Genomic DNA, 13,166 nt, shown 5'->3' on the forward strand with positions numbered 1-13,166 from the left:
GTCGCGACGCCCGGCCCAAGTGCGTCGTTTCAAATTTGCTAGGGCGTCGCAAAACTTTTCTTCTTTCGCGGAATTGTACCTACGGTGCGTAGAAAAAGTCAAAATTCTCGTTATTCTCGTTTGAATCACACTTGAAAACTGGAGATAACAATATATTAATTCTTGTAACGATCAACCTTATTTATATGTGGCCTCACTGACGTCATGCACACACTGGATAGACTTGAGTCATGCATGTCATTCTATTCTAATTCTTTCATGAACATGGGCATGTCGCGCGTTGTTGAGCAACGTTCAGCACTTCTTCTGCGCGGGGACTATAACGGATATTCAATATAGACACCTGTAGCTTTGAGTTCATTTTTCCATTTCTTTCTTATGCTTTTATTCTTTATGTATGCTATAAAAGTATACCACGCAATGCGACACGGTCTTTGTTGCAAACAAAAACATGGAAATATTGCATTTTGGTACTATTATCGTATAACAATAAAATATATAGTTGATGATGTACTGCTCTAGTGTATTGCTATGCAGACGGAGGAAATAAAAATAACGAATGAGGGGCATGCCAACTACGGAAATTTGTGACTGAGTCGGATATGTACTGCTCTAGTGTATTGCTCTGCAAACGGAGGAAATAAAAATAACTAATGAGTGGAATGCCAACTACGGAAATTTGTAACTGAGCCGGATATGTACTGCTCTGCAGACGGAGGAAATAAAAATAACTAATGAGGGGCATGCCAACTGCGGAAATTTGTTACTGAGCAGGATATGTACTGCTCTAGTGTATTGCTCTACAGACGGAGGAAATAAAAATAACGAAGGAGTGGGATGCCAACTGCGGAAATTTGTGATTGAGCAGGATATTCGTTTGACTCCAACCCATGGCATTTAACCCAGAGAACACTCAGACGTTTGCGACGGAAACAAACATATTTCTATATGGTATAAAGAAACTATAAATAAGCAACTCACCTTTAAAATATTGGTTTATTGAATTTTACGTTGCTCTGAAAGATTTTTGAGGTCCGTGCTAAAATGAAGTCCACGCTGTTGATTCTGTCGATGTATATAGTACTGGCAAATTGCCTGAAATGTGGAATTCCTCCGGAAGAGGACATCGATTGGAATAGGGTAAGATTTTTGGGTACTCCCGAAATATATGCCTCAAGATGGCGGGCGCCGGAACGTATTATGTGTACTAGGTTAGGTCATAATTTCAGGTACAAATACTACGGGAGTCCCTTGGCGAGTCCCCGAACTCGTAATAAAACTAAAACAAGGAAAATTGGAATTAAATTATGGCCTGACCTAGAGTGGTCCAAGGTTGTCGGCTCCGGGCCACGAAATTATTTTTGCATTGTTCGCGGGTCACAATAGTGCCAAGAATAGGTAAACAGTGCAATACAAATCAAACACTTTAATTATGCAAACACATTGATCAGTATTTGTCATTTATCAAGCTAAAACATGCAAAAACCACCAAAAAACTTACTAAAACCTGCAAAAGTTTTTTTTATATCTACATTTAGTGTAAGATTTCAAACTCTTCATAACGGAAAAAGTGCTTCCGCAAATGTGAGTGCTTTCGAACAACTATAAGATTTTCAAAGCAAAATCCTAACTTTGGAAAATGCTCATTGCTCACAAGATTCTAAAATGTCGTTTTAAAGTATATTCTTTGTCACCATCACAACTTGCCGACATATCGAGCAAGCAGCATAGTGGTATATTCCCTATCACATCCAGTTAAAAATCTGTTTGAATTCGTCAGTTTTTTTTCGAACTCATGTCTTCAGAATAACTTACAGATAAATAACTGCAGACTGATTAATTACCAAATGTGAGGTACAGGAAGGTAACTACTAAATTCTTCTGACATGTAGGCAGCATTTTTTGCAATACTGTTTAGGCTGGCTGCATCCGGCAATATTCAACTTAGTACTTCGACTTTCTTTACCAATTGATCCGGCAAGAATTATATTGTAAAGCCCATACCATTTATATTTAGTTATCAGACATAGCTAGCCAAGCTAATAGAATCCGCATTCGATTTTTAGTTTTCTATGATGGCAAAAGTGTTAGCATATATTCGCGACCGAAAAGATAGAAAGCCAGATAGCAATTTAGACTGCCAAGCACATCATTGAACTTCGCTAGTCGTTTCAGAACACCAGTCAATTCAGTGATATTGCTGATGTAACAATACGTCAAAAGCTTTTTCTGATTAATTTTATGACGAAACAACACCAAATGCTATATTTGATTACCTTCTGAATGCAACGCGGGCCGCAAATAATGCGGCCTTTTGGCCCGCGGGCTTGGGTTTGAACCGCCTGTCCTAACCTGGTACACATACTACTCACCGGTGTCCGCCATCTTAGTTCACATACTTTGGAAGTACCGAATTTTGGTATTATAGTTGGAATGTGCTGAGTACAACATCTCCATACCATAAAAACTGATTATTTAATTTTTTCAAAAAGGTCTCAACCGAAAGTGAAACAATATGAGAGAATCGTAATTTTAGTGGCCAGATGTTATTTTTCTACGCAGAAACCTTATTAACCAGTCTTATTGCTCTTACTGATATGATTATAATGCTGATGTCGTTCTGCAAATCATTTTAGATCCGACGGGGCAGATGGTACGATGTTGTGGATATCCCACATACGGACTATCCTGCTGGTTGCTGGGAGGCAAAAGAAGTTGTTCCTACTAAAGTCGGGATTTCATTTCGTTATTAAATCTATGTAGGAGGGTGAGTAATATTTTGTTTAATTTTTTCTTAACTGACCAAAACTGTTATTCTCGGAAGATAATAAGATTATTATATTTAAAATTGCAGTGAACAACCAGAGTTTTTAACAGACCAGAACTTCATCCGTCAGAAGTCCGGTGTTTATCGTCTATCTGGAGGTGAATTTAAGTAAATTAGTTTGTATGAAATTTTCACCATGATTTAAAACTGATTTCACTTATTTTTTCAGCTGACTCTTTGTTGACCGCCTATGACCATTTATTAGACGAATCTAAAAAATCGACGGAGGAGATGATAGTAAACGGTATGTATATTTTTATATCGCATTAGGTGTTCATATCTGGAAAATATGAGCATTCCGAATTGGGAAATCGATTAGATAGTATAAACATAGTCATAGAGAATAGTGAGAAATGGAAGTGAATAATAGATGAACAAAAGTTCGAAAATGGCGCTCTTTTAACAAACGTTAAATTAAGTTAATAATATGTAATATTTAGAATAAAATGTACTGTAAAAAGCTTTTAAAAGTCGATATTATGAGTATCTCAGAAACCGATGCAACTAAAAAATAATTGGAATAACTCAATGAGATACATGTCATCATGAGCGTAATGGTTTGTGCGCTTACAACATCACTTGCTTGATGATGTCAGTTGTTTTACTCCTCCTTCATTGTATTATAATGAATAATGTAAAATTTATTACTGTTGCAGAGGCTAATGATTTTACTGCCAACGACTGGACATTTTTCACTGATTATGAAACCTACATGATTACAATCACTTGCCACAAAGGAGGTAAACAATAAATTAGAATAAACTAGAAATAACTGATACACAAGAAGTTTACGTTCCTTCCTAACACGGAAGTTACAATTCGTTTAAAAATTATGTTGCGTTAGTGTCTAAAATCTAATTTTTTAACCAAACTGTAATTTTTTGTATAGGTTGGGAAGCGTTTGCCAAGTTTAGTACACCACAAATAACAGTTGCTCAATTACAAAATATTTCGAAAGTTCTTGTCGATCATGGATGGATTTCCCCAGTTATGTCACTGAAAAACGAATGTTTGAATAAGGGTCAACAGGATTTCGATGAAGCTGCCACAGTCCTTAAATAGAAGAGAAAAGACTTAAATTCACAATTCCTATAAACTTCAATTTCCTACCTCTAGTATTTGGTATCTTTGATACTGACTATAACAGATGGAAATGAATCAATGTTATACTATCATTTATTATACGGAACCGTGCAGTATTTAGACTTAGTCATACAATCTGGGTGATTCTTATTCGTGCTTAAGTTTAGAAATATACATATATACAGTGATGAGCTGTAGCCGGATCGCACTGGAACGGCGTTCCGGTTGTTGGACATTTTATTGCATTTGCGTCCCTGTTGTTGAAATGAAATTATGTCATGGAAAGTTTAGTTTCTCTGGTAAACTCAGTTATTAACTTACGTTTTGTTACGTAATAATTCATTTTACATTGCGGCAAACAATTAGTCAGTACAGCAGTAACATGTAGTGAATTTTCGCCGACCTTTGACTCCGTGAAAATTTGTCCTGTTACATTCTATTGTATTGAATTGGTATGAATATTCTTGTAATTATACACAGACATATTTCAGATAATGAATTCATATTTCATTGTAGTTCTTCGGCTCTATCTTGGGACAGACAAAAATTTCTGCCAGCGTCCGCGTCGTGTTGTAAATATATTGCATACACGAATTAGGCGCGTTCCGGTTGTTACGATTTTTCCAGCTCATCACTGCATATATATATATACCGTATATATAAATAAGTGCAAACGTTTGAAGCATTCCACAAACTAAAGATTTAGGAAATGGACTTTGGGGCAAGTTGGAATAAGTAAAAATTGCAAAAATGCACCACTGATATCTTTATCTTATATGTGAACATGATAAGGACTCCATAATAGTCGCACATATTCACGCCTATTTCATTTCATCTCCAAATACGCGCCCAGTATAGATTAAAATAATGTGGTGTATGAATGAATATATAAAGAGATCGAAACTAATTTCAAACCTAGTATGATGTGCAGCACCAACTTTTGCATTTACGAAATATCGTAAATTTTCGAGAGATTTATTTCGCGCCAATCCGACGTCTCGTACAATGGTGACGTACATTTGAACCCATGTGTATATCCGCGTGCTCAATATATACGCCTGTGCTAAAACACAAGGGTTAGGGTTAGTATGGGTTCAAATATCCGCAAAACAAAATTTTTTTTATAGGCGTAATAGTATGCAGGTGCAATTGTCGTGGGTTCAAATGAACGGGAACCTCGTAGAATGCCTTCCCACATTTTCTCAAGAAATTGCCATTCGCCAACTTTCTTTAGTGCGCTAGAAAATTAACGATGCCAAAATTACCCTTGTGGGGCAGTTTGGCGTGTTCTTAGTAGAAATTCAAGGTAAAATAGTCTCGTTTTGGTGTTTGCCTACTCCGTGGAAAATTTGTTATAGAGATCTCAAAAGTTATTTATAAGCCATTTGTGCATATTTTGGTGGGACCAGTAACTGATTCACTAGAAGAGATCCTTGTGTACCGGTATTATAACATCACATACGAAATTGTTTATACTTACAAAGCTGATTAATCAGACAATGGTTTTGTCCAACGATGTAAGATTTGGAGAGAATGTGTCTGGCCGTGCGTTAAGTGCAACGACTAACTTACCGGTTAAGTGTGTACAATATATTCCATGTATCGCACATGAGTGATTTCGGTGTTGCGATTTTGAGAGACACAGTTACGTGGTCGTAAACCTTGCTTTTTACGAAGTTTGGAGAATGACCGTCGGGTTGCTAATCATCACGTCATTCAACGTATTCAGGATTCCCATAATCCAGTGGGGTTTTAGAGTGGTTCCGCGGACCACTGAGGGGCCCGAAAAATAGTTTTATGGGATCCGTAAAGAACCCCGTCCTAGAATTTTCTGCGGGTCATAGATCGGTTAAACACTTTGGACGGGTAAACTGGGATCACCTTTTCCTCAAAAACCCCACAAAAATATTCCAGAGTTATAACAACCTGATTAAGCAACCAACATTAATCATATTGGGCGATAAACTCTATTTAAAAACAAACACATCAATAGAGCGGCGACGTACTTGGGAATCAAAATTCAATCAAACTTTCAAAAAATTTATGCTTTTTCCCCTCAATTTCATTATCCTTCACAAAAGCATGCGAGGGGACCAAACCATTTTTGGATTTTGTGAATAATGTGACAATCTTAATAAAACAATATACAATTATATAATATTTTCCATGGTAATATGGTATAAGGATGACTATCATGAGACTCAGCTTGAAAAAAACTAGTTAACTAATATTTCTACAATATTTGTTTGATTCAAATGTGAAACGTAATCTTCTCTGTGCGAAAGTACTTAGGTACTTGGCGTGCAATGCAGAAAAAATATGAAATACAACTCGTCTAATATTTTTGTTCCAAGAATTATTTATTTTGTGAGTCTAGAGTGACAACAGATTTTCACAACGAGTACTTCGTGCCTAATTATTGTTCATTACTATCGAGAAAAATTGTTTTTTCACTGCGTATTGAAGTCTCTCAAAACATCTGAAGTATTCCAACTGAAAGTTCGAAAGGTTTGTCTCTGACTTCAATCTCCAGGCCTGTTGATCAGATAGGGCGTCAATAATGATAATTTCTACAGTAGTTGTACTTTTCATCATCAAACAACAGATTTCTGTGTAACGATGTGGGTCACGGTACCTTTGTTTCCATATATTTGTCTAATGACTCTATTATTTATCATTGCCTCATGATCATATAGCACAGGGATTCCCGAACTTTTTTTTTCGTGACCCCAATTTTCGTAAAATTAATATTTACACATATTCACGATCCCGCTACAAAAAGGATACGATAGAAACTCTACCTGCGAAATTAATCCGTTCCTGAAGCCCCTTTGTAGGCAGAAATATTTGTAAGTAGAGACGCATTTGTGCGATGTTACTTAGGCACAACCGTATGTCATCTTTAACATTCAAACTTTTTCTGTTTTTTTTTTGTTCAAAGTACAGGCATTGTATTAAATCCTACTTCATGGAGGTATGTTGTTGCAAAAGGAATCAACTCCCTTATCACAAATTTACGGTAATCATTAACATCGTTATATTATATACGTATGTTTTTTGCTTTGGCAAAAACAATAAATTCTTCCACCCCGCAGTCAGTTGAACAGGTGGGGAAAATCTATTAACAATCACCCGACTATCGAAAGTACATCGTTATGCAAATTGCGACACCGGTACGTTTCAACGTTACGTTACCTGCACACCGATACGCAACGGAGAGAGGAACAACGAACGCATCTGTGCGATACAGGGATATAAAGATAGTGGAACTAACTTAAGGTCACAGACCTAACTCCTGGAAATATATCTCCCTAAAACCCATTCTGTCGACAAACCGAATTCAACCGAAAACATAGAAGGTTTAGCCTGCAGGTGTACGTGTAAAGAATGTTGTCAGATCATGACCATTGTCAACTACTTATTCGAATTTATTACCCACAGAAAAGCTAAAAACGGGGATATATCATTGACGTTCTTACCACTAAATCGCATTCACATCTGACCAAAAAAGTCGCTTTCTGATTTCAAATTCTAGTTAATTGTAACCGAATTATTGCACGTTCATGGAAGTCAGGCGACCGCATGCAGAAAATCTTCACTGATATCGCGTAAGACCTCTTATGGAACAAGGTATGGAAGAAGCTATTCTAAGTCAGTCGCTGCATTTATAAAAAATCTGTATTCTTTAATAATTATAATCATTATGTGATCATTCTTGTCGATGGGCGTTCAGAATTGCTTTGAGCCAAATTTTTATTTGAATACTGTAATTTTTGTTACGTTGACTAATACCTGTTATTCGCATTTAACGATTTTACCCGAAAGCACGAAATTATATGTTGATACAATTATTTGATCCTTTTTTCCTATTCTATAGTAATTAGTTTACCACTGTATAATGCACTTTCCAATAACGTAGCCTGCCACCCGACTGTGTATCAAGAAATACAATTCGTTTATCTATATATATAATAAATTTATAATTTTCGTCAAATTGAAATGACAATAGCATTACTGTATATGTGACAAATGATGCATCCTTGTTGCATTTTTCTGATTTTGCTGTTTAAACAGTCAACGGAAAAGAGCAATATCATCTGAAATAAAATTATATATTTACTTTATTTCGTAAATTTATTTGACAAACGTTTTTTTTTCATATGCGCCAAAACGAACGGATGATTATTTAAATAACAAAAAAATATTCCAGAAAAAGCGCAAATATTGAAAATTGGAATCTCCCCAAATTGCTTTCATAAATGAAAGAACACCATACTTGTCGTCAGCAAGATATTATCAGATTTACATAAACATTTACACGCTCCTGGATAAAATACATGAGCTACTTAACGATTGTGCCCTTTTTATATTATGGCGCTACATTTCATAAATAAATGTATTTTAGTACCTTCATTGTTCGGGAATAAAATATCACGCTTCTTTCTTTTCCACGAGGCGCCTCTGTAAAAATAATGTAAACTTTGGATCTCCTCAAGCAAATATAATCTCATCCGATTATTAATAAGTTTCTATGTTTACTTATTGTCTTATTTCAACAACTAATCTAAATATTTCTCACCCAATGCATTTTAGTATTATACTTGATTTAAATTCAAAATCGACGAATTTAGATTCAAGTTTTATAGCGAATTGTTTGATAATAGCAATATACACTACTATATTGAATACAGTAATACAATATTAACTGATTCTATACTAAAAAATATCAATTACATGACTATAGTCGTGTACAGAAATTTCTTACTCGATCATCCTCCTTTGATTAGTATGACCGAGAATGTCGAGCTCAATTCCATTCTCTCCTTGATCGTCGTCATCTTCAGCTATAGCACCACTGTAAATGGTAGCAAACACAACTCCAATGGCTATTAAAATAAATACGTTCTTCATAGCTGGTATTTGGATCTTTAAAATATATATCTTGAAGTTATAAGATGAATTAATTTGCGAGTACAGATGTGAGGTTTAGAATTCCTAATAGGAGCGATTCGAATCAATATCAGTTCGGAGCAATGCCAAATAAAATGGATCGATTTTATTTACAAAATAGTCAAAAGTCACAAATATTACGTTGGCAGAGCACAATATATCACAACAAATTGTAATTGTTACGCCATATAACCTTAAATTGGTTTTTAGATTTTACTTACAAAGTATCATTGGCAAGTACAATGTATATTCGTAAGCGACTAAAAATAGCGACTATTAATAGCAAACATTTCAAGCACAAATACGACACTGAGAGGTCTTTACACATATTATTGAACAACATGCCCAACAGCTAATTGATATTCAACGCGGCGATCTTGAAAATATTCTACAATATTAAAGCCGGTAAATACATTCGTTCATTATGAGTAAATGTGTTTCTATCACATATATATACATATATATATAGATAAGAGAATAGTTTTTGGAAGAGCCTAGTGTTTTATACTCTTTCTTAATCTTGACAAATCCTTTAATATGGACTCATTAGGAATTGATACTGAAGGTACAGGATAATTTTATTGAAGGTAAATAATAATTTGTAAAGAGCAGTCAAATCGATTTTTAGAAAGGAAATTAAAAATTTCCCCATATATTGACAATATAATAGCACTGTATGATATGCGTTGTTGCATAAGTACATGTATTTCAACATAAGCAATTACGTTTCGAATTAATAACATGTAATTACAGTACGGTATGATTATAATAGATGTATACACTAAATCAATATTTACCTTACGTAGTTAATTATTTGCTATTTAATCCATAAATGGCAGTCTGACAAAAACCCATATATCGATTTCTCACTGCGATGAATAGCAAAAGGACATTCTACTCCGAGAGAGCCATATTTTTCTATCGACTTTCATACGCAATCAAGTCACCATCATCCTGTCCCATTGATATTTCAGATTTCTGAAATCTTATCAGTAAATAAAATCTTAACGATCTTATCAGAGAATAAAATCTTAACGATCTTATCAGTAAATAAAATTTTGTTTTCAACAGCTTGGAAAACGATTAAACTGCGAGGTAGCATATAAATTCATTGTACATACCCAAAAACATTCTGCGAGGTTGCGAGTAATCAATAGATCGATTGGATTGTTATGTCATGAAAAGCATTGTTGCTAGTGTATGCCTACCGTTATATACCATATTTCAAAAGTTCACTTATTGTTGGATTGAATAAGGAATGTTTCATTATCAATTTTCATCGAATAAATTCTTGATTTGGCGGGTCATGGAAAAAAATGGTCGGTCACTTTGAGACTGGGTCAGAGGTTTGCCATCTCTGTTTATGCAATATCTTATGACCAAAATGTTAGGTGCAAAAGACTGATGGATTTTTGTGAAAAATTAAATCTTTTATTTTTACAAAATCTAGATAATTTACACAGCTCATTTTAACAGCTGGTATATAAAATATATATAGCAAACGTATGTAACCTAAAATCAATTTCCAGGTTATGCTTGTTTTAGCGCAATTCAGATCTGTCAAGCGGAATTTTTGGATCATCGTCCCAGCATAAAAGAGGCATGAATATTTGAAAACTACATTATTCTAAAAATAATTTTATTTATGAAACGCATGTGAGTTTATTTGGTTGAAGATTCATTTGATGGCTTTGTTTTCGACTTTGATATGACTGATTAACTTACCTCGCGACAACTAGATTCCCCTTATCCATACTTTCCCTGGTAGGCGATGATATAAATTCGTTGTTAGGGCTGGGCATTTTCGAATACCCGATGATGTTAGAATCGAATCGAATATTTTTCCGAATCGAATCTCGAATACTTGGGATGTATAAAATTGTATGTAACCTTTTGCTCTGAACCGATTCGAATAATTTACTATTCGATTCGAAATGCCCAGTCCTACTCATTGTTAATGAGCCGTTTGACGACAACCAAGCTTACGCGAGAACGTATTTCGGTCACTGATGAAAGCGAGGGTCAGTAGGAATTCCTTAATGGGTTCAACCCTTGTCTGACGCCGTCTGACACTGATTTCCCAACGCACGTTCGTAAGTTTTTATATTAAGCAGACCCAAAGATAATATATATGCATTTATCTTTATGTATAAAAGTTAGAATGCTTATTATATTACTTGCGGATTTAGTGTTCGAAATTTCTTGCATTAAATAGTGACGACGGGCTGACATGTATATTCTGATATCTAGAACATATTTTATTTATCCCTTATTACGAGACAAATTGCGTTCAAAATTATATATATTGCTTATTAGTTTTGGGGTTACCGGGCTCGTGGCTATTATGAAAAGTCACTTTTCTCAAATTCCCACTTTCAGTACTTAAAAAAAGTGGATTCCCAACCTTCTCCCCCCCGACCACCCTTGCCAATTTCAGATATCTTTATTTCACTCTCACTATGCATCGACGAGAAAAAAAAAACTATTCTAAGACAATCAGTCTTTGCATTCATTAATAATCATAATATTTTTATTCTCGACAATAGGTTGTTATGGGTGTTTGGGATCAAATTATTATTAATTGATTACTGCATTTTTTGTTACTTCGATTAATGATTGTAATTCACATTTGACGGTCTTAACCGGAAGCTCAAAATGATATGTTGATACAACCTATTTGCTACTTTTCTTTTTCCTATTTCATAGTAATTGATTTACCACTATCTAGTGACGTAGCCCGACATTCGACGCTCCAGTGTATCAAGGAAAACAAGTCATATATATAATACATATAACATTTTTATTAAATTCCTAATTTTTATTAATTCGGAAATATAATAACATTATACGTAATTACGTAACAAACGATGCATCGATGATTGTTGTATTCCTTTATTATTGTTGTCCAAATGAAGTCAATGAAAAAGAGCAATGTCATCTGAAATGAAATGAATTGTTTTGATCAATGGAAAAAGGACATTTTTCATATGCGTCGAAATGACAAAACGAACGGACACTCATCTGTTAAAAAAAAGAATGTCGGAAAATCGTAAATATTGAGGTTAATACTTCCCTCGTGATGCTTTCATATTTGAAAAAACGCCATAAATGTCTCTGACAGGATTTATAGGATTCACATAAATAATTACATGCTTCAAGCTAGAGTATGTACTTAACGATAGTAACTCAACTTCTATTATGACTTTATAAATAAATGTTTTTCAGTACCTGCATTGTTCGAAAATAAAATGTCACGCTTCTTTCTTTTCCACGAATCCAATCTGTAAAAATAATTTACGATCTTATATTTGTAAGCAAACACAAGCCGATTAATAATCGTTTTCCCTGTTCACCTTTGTTTTTCGTTTCAACGCACCATTAAGAATATTTTGCACTCAACGCATTATAGTATTATATTTTATTTAAAATTGAAAATGATGAATTTAGATTCAAATTATATATATAGCAAATTAAAAATAAACATAATCAATATGTTATAAATAATAGTAACATACACAACAATATATTTGAAATTTTCTATTGATTATATGCTAAAAAATATCATTCACAAGAATAGTCCTGCATAAACATTTCTCACTCGATCATTCTCCTCTGATTATCCTTGGAGCCAAATTTTATTCCTACATTTTCTCCCTGGTCGTCGTCATCTTCAGCTATAGCACCACTGTAAATGGTAGCAAACACAACTCCAATGGCTATTAGAATAAATACGTTTTTCATGGCTGGTATTCAGATCTTAAAATTTATATCTCAAAGTAAAAAGATTGAATGAGGTTGAGAGAACAATGGCCTAACATTTGCAAGTCGATGCACAAACTGAGCAGTTCAAAACTCTATGAGTCTATGGTATTAGCATTCCCTCAGCTTTGTTAACTCAATTATTCCATCGGTAAGACACAATATATCATGACAAATTGTTATCTCATATAACCTTATATTTATTTTCAACAACAAGCCCGAAAGTGGGAGTCATGTCCAAAGATGGAATATGCACATATTATTCAACAACATTCACCAAATTTATCTAATACATATTCAGCAAGGCGATTTAAAAAAATCCATAACTTATCATATGTACACGGAAAATACTTTCGTCTGTTATGACCAAATGAATTCTGTTTCGGAAACATAACTATATATATGCAAGAGGAGAGCTTTTGTGAGGTCGATATTGCATTATCTTGATCAAGCTTTTAATGTGTACCTATTAGGAATTGATAATCAAGTAGTCTGCTCAAAATACAATTTTGTTCAAAGTTACTTAAAGTTAGTATTTAATAAGATA

General features: G+C 34.3%; 3 long non-coding RNA genes across 3 annotated transcripts; 1 reads left to right on the forward strand and 2 right to left on the reverse strand.

The window, feature by feature from the left end:
- The first annotated feature begins 964 nt into the window (after window positions 1-964).
- On the forward strand, window positions 965-4,413 carry LOC120338403 (uncharacterized). The gene is made up of 6 exons (XR_013478165.1): window positions 965-1,140; window positions 2,637-2,767; window positions 2,855-2,925; window positions 2,997-3,071; window positions 3,484-3,567; window positions 3,717-4,413. It is a non-coding gene; the product is annotated as an uncharacterized LOC120338403 (long non-coding RNA).
- Window positions 4,414-7,867: 3,454 nt separating this feature from the next.
- On the reverse strand, window positions 7,868-9,084 carry LOC120337939 (uncharacterized). The gene is made up of 3 exons (XR_005569035.2): window positions 8,676-9,084; window positions 8,319-8,371; window positions 7,868-8,007 (listed from the first exon to the last, which is right to left on the reverse strand). It is a non-coding gene; the product is annotated as an uncharacterized LOC120337939 (long non-coding RNA).
- A 2,557-nt stretch (window positions 9,085-11,641) lies between these two features.
- On the reverse strand, window positions 11,642-12,670 carry LOC120336826 (uncharacterized). Its single transcript, XR_005568875.2, has 3 exons — window positions 12,459-12,670; window positions 12,089-12,141; window positions 11,642-11,798 (listed from the first exon to the last, which is right to left on the reverse strand). It is a non-coding gene; the product is annotated as an uncharacterized LOC120336826 (long non-coding RNA).
- Window positions 12,671-13,166: the final 496 nt, after the last annotated feature.

The sequence above is a fragment of the Styela clava genome, chromosome 10 (assembly GCF_964204865.1).
Source record: "Styela clava chromosome 10, kaStyClav1.hap1.2, whole genome shotgun sequence".
Classification (NCBI taxonomy): Eukaryota; Metazoa; Chordata; class Ascidiacea; order Stolidobranchia; family Styelidae; genus Styela; species Styela clava.